This window comes from Pelobates fuscus, chromosome 1 (assembly GCF_036172605.1).
Source record: "Pelobates fuscus isolate aPelFus1 chromosome 1, aPelFus1.pri, whole genome shotgun sequence".
Classification (NCBI taxonomy): domain Eukaryota; kingdom Metazoa; phylum Chordata; class Amphibia; order Anura; family Pelobatidae; genus Pelobates; species Pelobates fuscus.
Genome location: NC_086317.1, coordinates 47,170,763 through 47,185,853, shown reverse-complemented (window position 1 = coordinate 47,185,853; position 15,091 = coordinate 47,170,763). Strand labels below are relative to the sequence as shown.

Here is a 15,091-nt window from a genome sequence, read left to right as displayed (position 1 = left end):
GTCATACTGAATCATTAATGTAAATAACCACTAAAATCATTACAATGCTTTCTATATGAGATGTGGTCTACCATATTATTTTCTTATCAACACCAATTGACCAAGGAGAACCAGTACTTGAAGTGTTAGACAAGGGTGCAGACTTCCAAGGACTACTTACATTATACTTCTCAATAATGCAAAATACATAATGCAGGTGAAACACCAATGTTCTCTTAGAGGAAATTTATTCCACCAAAAGTAGACGCAGCCAAGACCATTTATATTATATTTTTATGGATTGCCAGCAGATTATGTCTGCTCAAATGTATCATTATCACTTTTTATGAAGATGTTTATACTGTACATACTGTGCACAGTATTTAGACTGCTACCCAAAGAATGTATCTCACTTCTTATGGCCTGTACAGTGCATTATGTTGTTGAATAAAACTGTGGACAGATGAATCCAAAGTCATTATAGCAGCCATAAACCTAGAATTATTCCTATTTCTTTTGAGAAGTTTGAGCTGTAAGGATATAGAGGTCTCACAAAGGCCATCTCATAACTTTCACAATATACTTCTTTGTCCACTGACAATATAATCAATGTGCTATAGAGTTCTCTGAATGAACTGGTGCTAAAATACTGCACCAAATCTCGTGCCACTGTAGAGGGCTTTCAGCATTATCTACCATTGTTTTGTTCTGATAATGATCTAGACTAGACTAAAACATCAGCCTTAAAATGTAACTCCTTAAAAGTACAAACCAATAAATATAGATATATTTATAATATAAGGACTAATAAAATGAAGGAAGATGTGGTTAGATTTGGGAACAAAATTTGCTTTCAGCTGAATGGTGTTTATTTTAACCTTACGTTGAAGCACATATATATTTCAACTGTAATGGTATTCCTTAGAATAAATCTATGGTTCTGTATTTGTTTTAAAAGCACTTTAGGAGTCATAAAGTGGATAACTGATGGTATACCAATAGCAACTTTAGTGCCCCACTATATAAAAAAGGTTGAAACTTGAATTTCTATTAACTCTACAATATAGTTTTATCACACAAAATCATACAGTGAAGTAATATCGTCTCCAAAGAGTTGGAGCTTGAGCAATTTTAAATAAACATAAATAAAGTAAAAGCCTAAAAGCCATAACTTCACTTTAAGTGACTTTTGATAAATCTCAACAGCAACTATAAAGTTTTGCCTTGTAAGCTCTTAAAGTGTTGTTTAACGAGTGGGAGGTTAGAAACAAATGCTGTTCTGTATTTGCAACATAAATGAAGGAAGCAGAGATACACAGTTTATTTAAACTGCTAAGTAAAAAGAAAAAAAGGTATAAAAACATTCAACAATTTATCATACCAATGATGGCAAAACCATGATTACCAAAAAGAATAGTATTTCCATCTAATAATAATAATAATAATAATAATAATAATAATAATAATAATAATAATAATAATAATAAAAAGTATTTCATCATGGAAGTTACATTTTGATGTTTGTTTGTTTAAATTTATCTCAGTTCTTGATGTTAATATGGTGTCTCTTATGCTTTAATACAATCTGTATACAAATAGATAGTGAAAAAATCTAACAAATTATACTGTAAAAAAGATCTAGTGACACGAAACAAGGAAGTAAATATGCCTTCAAAGTAAATAGCTCAGAATTATGTTCCTACTGAGACGTAAGTAGAGTTACAGATGAAAAATTCCCGTAGATAAATATGTTGTGTGTGGTTTAATGACTATGTGGTTTCATAGAAACATGATTTCTAGGTGGAATTCCCGATTAAGACAAAAATATGTTATGTAATTGTTACGCACAAATTACATTTAACGTGTTTACTTCACATTTTTATAAACTGACATATTAAAACTACTTTCAAAATATTTAAAAATGTATTGAAATGTTACGTATACAATAATAATAAAGAGCTTACATGCTTTTTGCAAAGAAAATGTAATAAAATAATGTACAAGTAGTTTGAAACAAACAACCATGGTAAATGACACACACCAGTAAACAAAAGATGACTGTAAAACAGTTAGAATGACATCATGTTTGAACACTGCAGACAGTCGGTGACAAATGATTAAATTATCAGATAAGAATGTAAAGAAGTAAAAGGCTATTAAAGTTTAAAAAATAAATAAACTCTGAGTTAGAGATGAAGAAGGAATGGAGCTGGAGAAAGCAAAAAAAAAAAAAAAAAAAGTTGGGAGTGAGTTGATGAGTAAGTATAGAAGACTAATTAATTTAGCAGGACCAGGTCCTGTGTGCATAGCTTCATGAGTGGGAGAAGGATTTGGTACATGTTTGCTGTCTGAAGAATTGAAACAAAATGTGCTTGTTTTATTTTCAGAATCATAACATCAGTGAACGACATTGTGGAGTGACATTTGCCGTAGGGCATAAGTGTTATCAAACGATTTAACCCACTATTACATTTGTATTGTTACATCCATGGAGCACACCAATACCATGCATTTATCCATGGTATATGTTACAGTCTGCTGGTAGCAATTTAATTGTATGGGGAATATCGTAGGACCCTTGATGCAATATAACATTTTTATAATGTCACAGTTCACCAAGGCGTTCTTGTTGACTTTCAAATTGACATTTTCAAATCGATATTTTAGCAGGTCAAAGAGTTATGGTACAGAGCACACAATGGACCTCTCAAAAATGAGAAGATAGTACTCTGCTGTTATACTCATGCCTGTGTTTTCACAACAATAGTGAATTCAGATTACTCCAAACACCTCCTCAATATCTCAGTTACACAGAAGATATTTTGTTTGAACTTGAGGATTTGCATGTATGTAAGGTTGGGAGATCAGCAAGAAACACACAATGAGTTAACATGAACTAATTTCTTGATCAAATTGCTGTATCCATGCCATTAATAATCCAGTCCTGACCTCCTGGGCCATGTCACCACATGGCCACAATAGCTGGTTTCCGTCTGCCCATGCAATCCCCCAGACTGAATGTAAAATTGAAAAAAATATTTATTAATGCCCAACATATTATATATATTTTTATTTTTCATATACTGAGAACAGTTTTCGTTTGATCCCTCCATCTTATGCAGTAACCTTTTGACAGTTTTCTATTGATAGCTTATGCCGTGATTATGGTGTTTGTCCTTTATCTCCTTCTCCTTGGATGTATAACAGTACATCCTGTTTGGATGCTCTGCATGCTTGTGTTTTGGGGCATTATTGCCCCTATGTACTTTGGTCCATGAATGGATGAATTATGCGTCCCTTTTGGAGCACGCTTTTCTTTTCTCTTTTTATGTTTGGCACACACCTTAGATATACCATTTTACACAATAGACAAACTTTCACTCTTTTACACTTTATTCACCATTTGTTCACATGTTTTTACATCTTTGTTTATTGCTGTGTACACTTCATACACAATACATACAGTAAAAACCAAAGAAAAAAGAGTTACCTGCGCTCTCTCCAATCCCTATGCATATTTAAACTAATGGAGGTTATATAGTTACTCCAATGGCCATTAGAGGGATGCCCACCTGCAACATCAAGGCAATCCTCTTAAGAGGGTTCTACACTGACTATTCACCTTGCTTCTTAGAGCTTCAGGCAAAGATATCTCTTATGAGACAGAGAGGGGTATTTTTTCAAACCCCCACATACTTATTACCCTGAAAAGGGAACACATAGGGTGGGCGGCAGCAATGTAGCATAGCTGTGTAACTTTTTTCTTTAGTTTTTACTATATGTATTGAGGCTGATTTGTACTATGGTTGTTGCTGCCACCCAAGATTAGTGGGAGTTTGAGCGCGGGACTTGCTTTTGTGTATTTATATTAACAAAACATAAATATATATATATATATATATATATATATGGGTGTAGAAGCAATCGCACTCCTGGGACTTGGTTGAAGTAGTAAAATTTAGCTTTTATTTATTCCATATAAAATATCAACGTTTCAGCTCCAACATGGAGCTTTCATCAGGCCTAGGAAACCAGTCTGGCAAATTTCAATGTGCAAAAAATGACAAAAGGGATATGCTCTATATTTGGCCCTGTAACTTTCCAAAACTCTATAAAACCTATATATGGGGGGTACTGTTGTACCTTTGAGACATTGCTGAACACAAGTATGTGTATTTTATTGCAGTAAAAGCTAACAGCATTATGACTGTAACGGACCGTTTCAGCATACAAGAGGATAAAACCCAGTTTAGGCGATAATCCCCTTTCCTCAGAAAGGCACAGCTACTGCAGAACATCAGACCTCACGAACTGGATATAGGTGAATAAGGTAGCACTCCAGCTGGAACCTCACAAATAGCTGCTAGCAGATGAATAGGAAAAGCAGACATCAGCTTACACTCCTAGCAGTCAAATCTCCAACAGCATACAGTGAATCCCCCCAAGAACGAGACAAGGCTCCGTGTTGAAGGTCAAGCAGTGGTCTGAGGTGCTGGGCACCCAGCCTGGTTTTTATTACATGAGTACACATACAGGCCACACCCAGGGGGAGGCATAAAATAACCAATAACATAGATGTTACCTCCCACACATCCCCTCCCCTTAGTGTGACACTTAATCCCATTATGTGTACAGTTCAAAATATACTTTTACACAACTTTCATAACTTTAAAACCATACATCACATTCACATAAAAATACATATCCACAATCAATCCATTCAGGGGTTAAAAAGTTACTAAAAGTATCTTTTGTTCCTTCTGGCTCAAACAGTAAAAGTAAAACATCCCCACAATGCATCCTGGCTTCCTCCCTTCTGCCCTGGAGATAATTGGAGAAGAAATCTAATTATCCAGGACTAGAGGCAGACTCCATTAACCACATGGTTGCAAAACAACATAAAACTCTTTAAAATACATAAAGTCATATTTTATACAGTGAACACAGACATTTAACATATCCCCAGATAGCTCAGGTCTGCGTGCACATTATTAGGTGAATGGCACGCAGACCACACAAATACAGTTTAATTGCCATGGAGCCAAAGTCTTTCCCATAGTCTTTCATTATATGAATAGGCTCCATGGCATAGCTATCTGGGGGGTATCACTGCTCACACAGGGCAAGTACCGAATGGCCCCACTGTATTTAAAGGGCCAGAATGAGTGACATGCACTCTGTTAGGGCCGAATACTGTTTGTAAAGGGCCCAATCTCCCAGGGCCATAGTCCAAAGGCAGCAGGCGGGCAACCAGGCTTCTCCAGTTCTCAGTGGCGAGGTTGGTTTCGTCACATCTCTCCCCCTTTCCAAAAAGACTAACAGGGTACCTGACCTCCTGCCGGTCAGTGCCCTTGTTAGTCCAGCAACCCACCCACAAAGCAGAAACATCAGTACAGCCCACCCACAATAAATGGTTACTACACCTGGGTAGAGGAGAAAGTTGTCCATGTCCAGGTGCCTCACCCCGGCTGTGCAGGGGACTGGTAGGCTGCCTTGGTGGGTTGCTGAGTGGGCAGAGACCAACGGTACTCTGTCCTGATGCCAGCACTACCACCGGAGTAGTCTGGTTGGAGCCTGGTTGCTGGAGACGGATTGTCTCCCCCTTCGTTGCATAGCTCTGCTGCTGAATGGGGAGACCGGTTGTCTCCCCCTTGGATACATAGTTCTGTCGTGGGGGGGTAGGACCGACCATCCCTACCCCCTGTGTGGTAAGTGCAGAGACCACGGTCCCATCTGCACCGGTGGGGGGCTTACAGTCTCCCCCTGGTACATTAAACTGCCGCTGGGGAGAGGGGGTAACAAGCTCCTCTCCCGATAGAACACTCTGCCCATTAATAATCCGCCGCTGGGGAGAGGTGGTAATAAGCTCCTCTCCCATGCATACTTCCATCATCTGCGGAGGGAGACCGACTGTCTCTTCTCCTAATACAGTGTCCTGCTGTTGGGGAAAGGAGACTGGGCTCCCAATTCCCAAAAAGTCACGCTGCTGCTGGGGGGTAGGACCAACTACCTCTGCCCCCTGTAACTCAGCCTGCCGCTGGGGAGGGAGGACGCTGCTCTCCTCTCCCTCTACTTCACACTGCCGCTGGGGAATGGAGACTGGGCTCCCAATTCCCAAAAAATCATGCTGCTGCTGGGGGGTAGGACCAACTACCTCTGCCCCCTGTAACCCAGCCTGCCGCTGGGGAGGGAGGACGCTGCTCTCCTCTCCCTGCATTTCACACTGCCTTCCCGGCATATCACTCTGCTGCTGGGGGGTAGGACCAACTACCTCTGCCCCCTGTAACTCAGCCTGCCGCTGGGGAGGGAGGACGCTGCTCTCCTCTCCCTGCACTTCACACTGCCTTCCCGGCATATCACTCTGCTGCTGGGGGGTGGGACCAACTACCTCTGCCCCCTGTAACTCAGCCTGCCGCTGGGGAATGGAGACTGGGCTCCCAATTCCCTGCAGGGCCGGTGGAGAGACCTCGGTCCCATCTCTACAGGCCACCTGGGGTTCTTCCCAGTAAATCTCTACAATATCTTCCCAGCGGAAGGGGTCTGGATCTGGGTCTGTCACCTTACTGTCCTGCTGAGCCTTCCCAATGAAGCGGAAGAGATCTTGGTAGTTTTGCTCCAGTTCCCACTCCAGGGCTGCTAGGTGAGCCAGGTCTTGCTCTACCTCATGGGGGTCATCCCACTCATGCCTAGCCTCCCTCTCATAGAAAATGTCCTGCAGTCTGGTTTGCGCAGGGCTCCCGAAGCCAGGCTCTGCAAAGGACTCCCATAACAAGCCAGGACCATCAAACTCCTCTCCCTCTGGCTTGTCATGTTCGGCTGTCCAGGGTATATACTGTGCCATATACCACCAGAGCGCCTGGTAGGCATCCTCCAGCCATAGCTCCTGCCATACCCGGTGCTCTAGTTCCTTCACCCATTCCTCCAGGGGCTGCTCTCCCAGGAAGGGCATCCGCAGGGCCACTTGCTTCTGCAACCGCTGCTCTTCACTGGGGAGACTCTCACCCCACTGGTATTGTACATTATCCAGGGCCTGGTACCAGATGCCTTTCCTTATTGCATCCCGGTCATCCATGTCACCCTTATTGTACTCCACTGCTGGTTCCATCCTGGTGCTGTCAGGGTCGCTGTACTCAGACATGCGTTGCCCTCAAATTGTAAATCCAAAGAAATGGTGTTCTGTAGCTGTCCTTCTGGCTGTAGGAACGATCCCGCCGCTTGCCACCAATTGTAACGGACCGTTTCAGCATACAAGAGGATAAAACCCAGTTTAGGCGATAATCCCCTTTCCTCAGAAAGGCACAGCTACTGCAGAACATCAGACCTCACGAACTGGATATAGGTGAATAAGGTAGCACTCCAGCTGGAACCTCACAAATAGCTGCTAGCAGATGAATAGGAAAAGCAGACATCAGCTTACACTCCTAGCAGTCAAATCTCCAACAGCATACAGTGAATCCCCCCAAGAACGAGACAAGGCTCCGTGTTGAAGGTCAAGCAGTGGTCTGAGGTGCTGGGCACCCAGCCTGGTTTTTATTACATGAGTACACATACAGGCCACACCCAGGGGGAGGCATAAAATAACCAATAACATAGATGTTACCTCCCACACATCCCCTCCCCTTAGTGTGACACTTAATCCCATTATGTGTACAGTTCAAAATATACTTTTACACAACTTTCATAACTTTAAAACCATACATCACATTCACATAAAAATACATATCCACAATCAATCCATTCAGGGGAACAACATATTAAAAAATGGCATGAATCCGACCAGGGGTTAAAAAGTTACTAAAAGTATCTTTTGTTCCTTCTGGCTCAAACAGTAAAAGTAAAACATCCCCACAATGCATCCTGGCTTCCTCCCTTCTGCCCTGGAGATAATTGGAGAAGAAATCTAATTATCCAGGACTAGAGGCAGACTCCATTAACCACATGGTTGCAAAACAACATAAAACTCTTTAAAATACATAAAGTCATATTTTATACAGTGAACACAGACATTTAACATATCCCCAGATAGCTCAGGTCTGCGTGCACATTATTAGGTGAATGGCACGCAGACCACACAAATACAGTTTAATTGCCATGGAGCCAAAGTCTTTCCCATAGTCTTTCATTATATGAATAGGCTCCATGGCATAGCTATCTGGGGGGTATCACTGCTCACACAGGGCAAGTACCGAATGGCCCCACTGTATTTAAAGGGCCAGAATGAGTGACATGCACTCTGTTAGGGCCGAATACTGTTTGTAAAGGGCCCAATCTCCCAGGGCCATAGTCCAAAGGCAGCAGGCGGGCAACCAGGCTTCTCCAGTTCTCAGTGGCGAGGTTGGTTTCGTCACAATGACATTCAACGTTAAAATGTCATGCAGAACTTGGAAAATAACAAGACTTCTTCATTTCACAATATTTCTTTATATTGTAATCTTATTAAATTATATTTAATATACAGATATTTGATGTAAAATGAATGCCCTGTTTCTCCTGAACAAAAGTGTGGGTGCACTTAATATGAAAGAGGGGAATTATGACTTAACAGACAAATAGCTAAATTTCTAGGGTTTGTTTACATTTTGTTTTGATCAGAACGTGTAGAAGTAAGGGGTCAATAACATCAGATGCCAATGCCAATTAAAACCCCTAATAATGTTCAGCTGATTTTTTACATTATTGATTAGTACCAATCAATGCCAATTTAGATTTATTGTAGGAAGTAGACTTATTAGATATTTGCTTATCACAATGAACAAAATGGCTCTTCTGTCACATTCTTCAATGTGTTGGCAAGCATAGGCAAAATATAAAACATAGTGAATATTAGAAAGCATTTTTGTATAAAATGCCAGTTATTCAGAAATGTTCAGAAAGAAAAGTCTATTTAAAAAAAAAAAAAATAATTGTAAGGAAAACAAATAATGATCTGTAGGCAATAACGTTTTGGCAACAATTGTATATTTTACGTGTTCTTAGAATGTAGAAGGAATGAAAGATTTTTTAAATGAAGTATGAATGGCAAGAAAACACAAATTTAAAGGGACACTATAGTCACCAGAACAGCTACAGCTTATTGTATTTGTTCTAGTGAGTATAATCATTCCCTGCAGGATTTTTTGCAGTAAAAACTGTATTTACAGAGATGAGGCAGTGTTTACATTACAGAATAGGAATAACTCCAATGGCCACTCCTCAGAGGGCTACTAGAGATGCTACTGGGGCAGTGCTGCTGACATTCAGTGTCTCCTCCCCCTGTATGGAAACACTGAACTTTCCTCATAGAGATGCATTAATTCAATGCATCTCTATGAGAAGATGCTGATTGGCCAGGGCTGTGTTTGGTATTCCCCAAAATATTGTGATTTTCTTTGATCAATACTTCTGATGATGTCAGCCAAGCAAGCAGATCAGGGGCAGAGCCAGTAGCAGCAGACTGCAATAAAGGTCAGATTTGACCATATTAGGGAGGCAAGGGTAGACTAGAGGGGCTAGATGGTGTTTTTAACACTATAGGGTCAAGAATACATGTTTGTGTTCCTGACCCTATAGTGTTCCTTTAATATTTGTAGTGCACTTATTGACTACAATCTATCCCCTCATCTGCTCATTCAGATATATATATATAGTGTTTTAGGCTAGCTATCTATGTAAAATGAAGGTTCTCCCCACTCATAAAACTGTGGATCTATTGGGGAGATTAAAATATTCCCTGCAATGTTGAGGGGGGATGTGACTTGTGTCTCATCTACATATAAAGATATCAGCATATTAATGTCATCATCAAAGATATCAGATTTAATGTCATCATGATGGCTTAACGTAACACTATAGCATTAGGAAAACAAATTTGTATCCCTAATGGTACAGTGTCCCTCTCCCTCTTCCTACCCCACCCCCCCAAACAATATTTTTTTTTCAAGATATGTTGTACTTGCCTTATTCCAGAGAATGGGACTAGGGAATTCATATTTTAGACCAGTATTGGTGTTCTAGAAAAATTGCGGACCTGGAGATTTTTTTTAGTTGAGTTATTTTGACCTTTAATTTATAAAAAGCTGATCCATTTCTAAACAATAATTTTGGAACTCTTTGATGGCTGTTTCTACAAACTGGAACCTTGTAAGTTCTTATTAATGAAGTGAATAATGCTAGAAGAATTGTTGCACATTTGGACATGCTTAATAGTGGAATCATTAGGATATTTAAATCTGTTTATTTTTCAAAGTTTTTTAATAAGTTACTAAGATCAAACATATTTTTTTAGTTTTCTTATCATGGTTCGCCTACTATATCATCATTTCACATAAAAAACATGTTCTGACTTTGTATCGTCCTAAATGGAAAACTGTTGTATGATCCAGTTGCTTGATATCAGCTATAATAATAAAAGTTCCACGTATCTTTACAATATTTTTTTCTTTTTTTTTCTTTCTGTGATTACCTGATTCACTTTCTGTTCATACCTATTATTACGGTACATTTGCAGCACTATATTTTTACTTGGTGGTAGCTTTTAGAGATGTTCTTTGTGAACATATTTCATTGAAGAAGGTTATAAATGGATAGCAAAATACCTAAAATCCAGGTATCATGGTATCATGGTAGGTGTAAATTTTATTTCTTTTGTAAGCAATTTTACCGTAAGTATAAGGTATAATACTGGTTTTGTCATTAGGATTTAAAAGCACCCCTTCCTGTCTCATCAGAGAAATTTGCCTTTTAGCTGATACCAGCAAGGTGATTTGTATGTGTTATAGCCCTATTCAGGGTAAAGTATGTAGGGGTTTATAAAACACCCCTTCATGTCTCATTAGAGACGTTTAAACTTTGTCTGATACCAACAACGTTTATTGAATGTGTAGAAGCCCTATAAAGGGTTCAATGTTAAAGGGTTTATAAAACACCCCTTTCTGTCTCACTTTGTCTGATATCAGCAAAGTTTATTGTATGTGTAGAAGCCCTATAAAGGGTTAAATGTTAAAGGGTTTATAAAATACCCCTTCCTGTCTCACTGGAGATTCTTGGCTGATATCAGCATATCTAATGGCTAGTGTAGGAACTCACCTATTGAGGCTTGCCTTGACGTGGCTGGTGAGCTTATATATTCAAATGGCCATTGGAATTAAACTAAAGAGCCTCCATTTTGTTTAAATGCACATGGGGATTTAGGCCAGAGCGCAGGTAACGTTCTCTTTGTTTTTACTATGTATTTTAAGCTGTTGGATACTAAGCTACTGCTGCTGTAAGCGCGGTGCTTTATCTTTGTGTTTGTATAAGGATTTAAAAGAATGTTATTAAACAATCTGTGTGTCCAACTTGTCTGGTTACAACTACATGTCTGTTCGTCCACCCATTGTAAAGCGCTGCGGAATTTGATGGCACTATATAAATAACATAATACTAATAATAATAATCTAGAAAGATATATATATATATATATATATATATATATATATATATATATATATATAAACAATGAGGCAATACATTTGCCTAAAAGAGTCATATAATGAAATGGTTCTTAACTGTTCCTAGGTTTGATGGAAACCATCAAAGCCAAAATTCATTAAAGCACTACTGTGCAGTCCCAGTATATTTGAGCATCAGATTGTATATAGTAGCATCAGATTGTATATATTCTGAAAAGCCTAATAGTGATGTCCCGAACAGTCCGCTGGCGAATAGTTCCTGGCGAACATCGCTTGTTCGCGTTCGCCACGGATGGCAAACATATGCGCTGTTCGGTCCGCCCCCTATTCATCGTCATTGAGTAAACTTTGACCCTGTACCTCACAGTCAGTAGACACATTCCAGTCAATCAGCAGCAGACCCTCCCTAGGGAAATTGATAGCTAGGCTAGTGTATTCAGTGTCTACTACAGTCCTGAAGGACTCATCTGATCTCTACTGTAAGGACCCGAGATCCACGGCGCGCTCTTAGAGTGAGGCGAGACACGTGACCGCTTCTCGCGGTCACTGCCCGCCTTCCTCTTCCAGCCGTCGGATGAGCCGCGTGCAGCTCGTGCAGAAGCAGGACCGCGTGCGGCTCGAACAGAGGACCGCGGCCGGCCCCTGGAAAGGGTAAGTACCGCTACACTAACACAGGACACCCAATCTTCTACAGCTTCCGCTCGGAACCTTGACGCACCATCCTCCTACAGCTTAGCTTCGGGCACCTCTCAAGTTACCACTCGCCCGCCTGCCGCCACCACCAACACTAGCACCACAGCCGCTTCACATGGTATGTCAGAGGAGGTATTTACACATCAGTTGGAAGAAATGAGTGATGCGCAACCATTATTGCCAGAGGATGTAGATAACAGGGATATGTCTCAGTCAGGCAGCATTACACACGTACGGTGTGATGATGATGATGTTGTACCCGCTGCTGCTTCCTTTGCTGAGTTGTCAGATACAAGTAAAGCGGGTTGATGATGACGATGCGTCCGTGGATGTCACGTGGGTGCCCGCTCAGCAAGAAGAAGAACAGGACGAAAGTTCAGATAGGGAGACAGAGAGGAGGAGGAGGAGACGATTTGGAAGCAAAGGGAGGTCGTCGCAAAGAGCTAGTGGCACAGTCAGACAGCATGCATCGGCACCCGGGGTCAGCCCGACAGCACGCCAATCAACGCATGCTGTTGCCACCACCAGAATGCCGTCATTGCAGAGCTCAGCAGTGTGGCATTTTTTTTGTGTCTGCCTCTGACAACAGCGATGCCATTTGCAACCTGTGCCAAAAGAAACTGAGTCGTGGGAAGTCCAACACTCACCTAGGTACAACTGCTTTGCGTAGGCACATGATCGCACATCACAAACGCAACAACACATGAGTACAAGCAGCACACAAACTCAAAGACGCCATCCTCCTTCAGGTCCAGCATCTTCAGCCACGTTAACCACTGCTGTCCTCCTTGCTCCCTCTCAACCATCCGCCCCTCCGTCTCTCGCCTTGAGCAGTTCCTGATCATCTGCCCACACTCAGGTGTCTGTCAAGGACATGTTTGAGCGTAAGAAGCCAATGTCACAAAGTCACCCCCTTGCCCGGCATCTGACAGCTGGCTTGACTGAACTCTTAGGCCGCCAGCTTTCACCATACAAGCGGGTGGAGTCTGAGGCGTTAAAAAAATTTGTAGCTATTGGGACACCGCAGTAGAAGGTACCCGGCCGAAATTTCTTGCACAAAATGCAATCCCCAACCTGTACTCGATTGTTCAAAAGGAAGTAATTGCATGTCTGGCACACAGTGTTGGGGCAAGGGTCCATCTGAACACTGATACCTGGTCTGCAAAGTATGGTCAGGGCAGGTATATCACCTACACTGTGCATTGGGTAAACCTGCTGACGACTGCCAAGCATGGAATGCGTGGCTCTGCAGAGGAGTTGGTGACACCGCCATGACTTGCAGGCAGGCCTGCTGCCACCTCCTCTACTCCTCCTACTCCATCCTCTTCCATAACCTCCTCGGCTGAGTCCTCTTCTGCTGCTGCATCTTGCTCCACATCAACGGCACCCCCCCAGCTCCCCAGGTACTGTTCCACATCCTGGATACGGCAGTGTCAAGCCGTCTTGGGTTTGACTTGCTTGAAAGCAGAGAGTCACACCGGACAAGCACTCCTGTCCGCCCTGAACATACAGGTGGAAAAGTGGCTGACTCTGCAACAACTGGATATCGGCAAAGTGGTTTGTGACAACGGAGAAAATTTGTTGGCGGCATTGAAGTTGGGCAAGTTGACACATGTGCCATGCATGGCACATATGTGTTATCTGATCATACAACGCTTTGTGCATAAGTCCTAAAGTTGGACCGCCTGCTCCAACAAGATAAAGCCGTTAATGAATATTTGTATGACTGGGGTGCTAGGACAGCCTCTGGGGAGCTGGGAATTTTTTTGCCACGTTACTGGACGCTCATGCGCAATGCCTGTAGGCTCATGCGTCCTTTTGAGGAGGTGACAAACCTAGTCAGTCGCACCGAAGGCACCATCAGCGACATCATACCATTTGTTTTCTTCCTGGAGCGTGCCCTGCGAAGAGTGCTGGATCAGGCCGTAGATGAGCATGAAGAGGAAGAGTTGTGGTCACCATCACCACCAGAAACAGCCTTATCAGCATCGCTTGCTGGACCTGCGGCAACGCTGGAAGAGGATTGTGAGGAAGAGGAGTCAGAGGAGGAATGTGGCTTTGAGGAGGAGGAGGAAGACCAACCACAACAGGCATCCCAGGGTGCTCGTTGTCACCTATCTGGTACCCATGGTGTTGTACGTGGCTGGAAGGAAGAACATACCTTCAGAGAGATTACTGAGGACGAGGAACAGGACATGAGTAGCTCGGCATCCAACCTTGTGCAAATGGGGTCTTTCATGCTGTCGTGCCTGTTGAGGGACCCTCGTATAAAAAGGCTAAAGGAGAACGAACTGTACTGGGTGTCCACGCTACTAGACCCCCGGTATAAGCAGAAAGTGGCGGAAATGTTACCAAATTACGGCAAGTCAGAAAGGATGCACCAGTTCCAAAATCAATTAAAAAGTATGCTTTACACAGCGTATAAGGGTGATGTCACAGCACAACGGGAATCTAACAGGGGAAGAGGTGAAAGTAATCCTCCTCCTCCCACGCCGGCAAGGACAGGACACTTTACAGACGTGTTGTTGATGGAGGACATGCGGAGCTTTTTAAGTCCTACGCATCGCCACAGCCCTTCGGGGTCCACCCTCAGAGAACGACTCGACTGACAGGTAGCAGACTACCTCGCCTTCACTGCAGATATCGACACTCTGAGGAGCGATGAACCCCTTGACTACTGCGTGTGCAGGCTTGACCTGTGGCCTGAGCTATCCCAATTTGCGATAGAACTTCTGGCCTGCCACGCTTCAAGTGTCCTGTCAGAAAGGACCTTCAGTGCAGCAGGAAGTATTGTCACTGAGAAGAGAAGTCGCCTAGGTAAAAAAAGTCTAGATTACCTCACCTTTATTAAGATGAATGAGGGATGGATCCCGAAGGGACTGACAGTGGGCAATACATTCGACTAAAAAAGGCCTGATGAGGGGGACGTAACAGGGTGTCGCTGCTGCCGGCCCGCCGCGTGATATTTAAATCCCTAGCTCACCCCAGTA

General features: G+C 42.4%; 1 protein-coding gene across 1 annotated transcript in view; it reads right to left on the bottom strand.

Moving 5' to 3' along the window:
• The window catches only part of TMPRSS15 (transmembrane serine protease 15), a 332,837-nt gene that overhangs the window by 169,681 nt on the left and 148,065 nt on the right, over window positions 1-15,091 (bottom strand). The gene's annotated exons all lie outside the window — the stretch shown is intronic.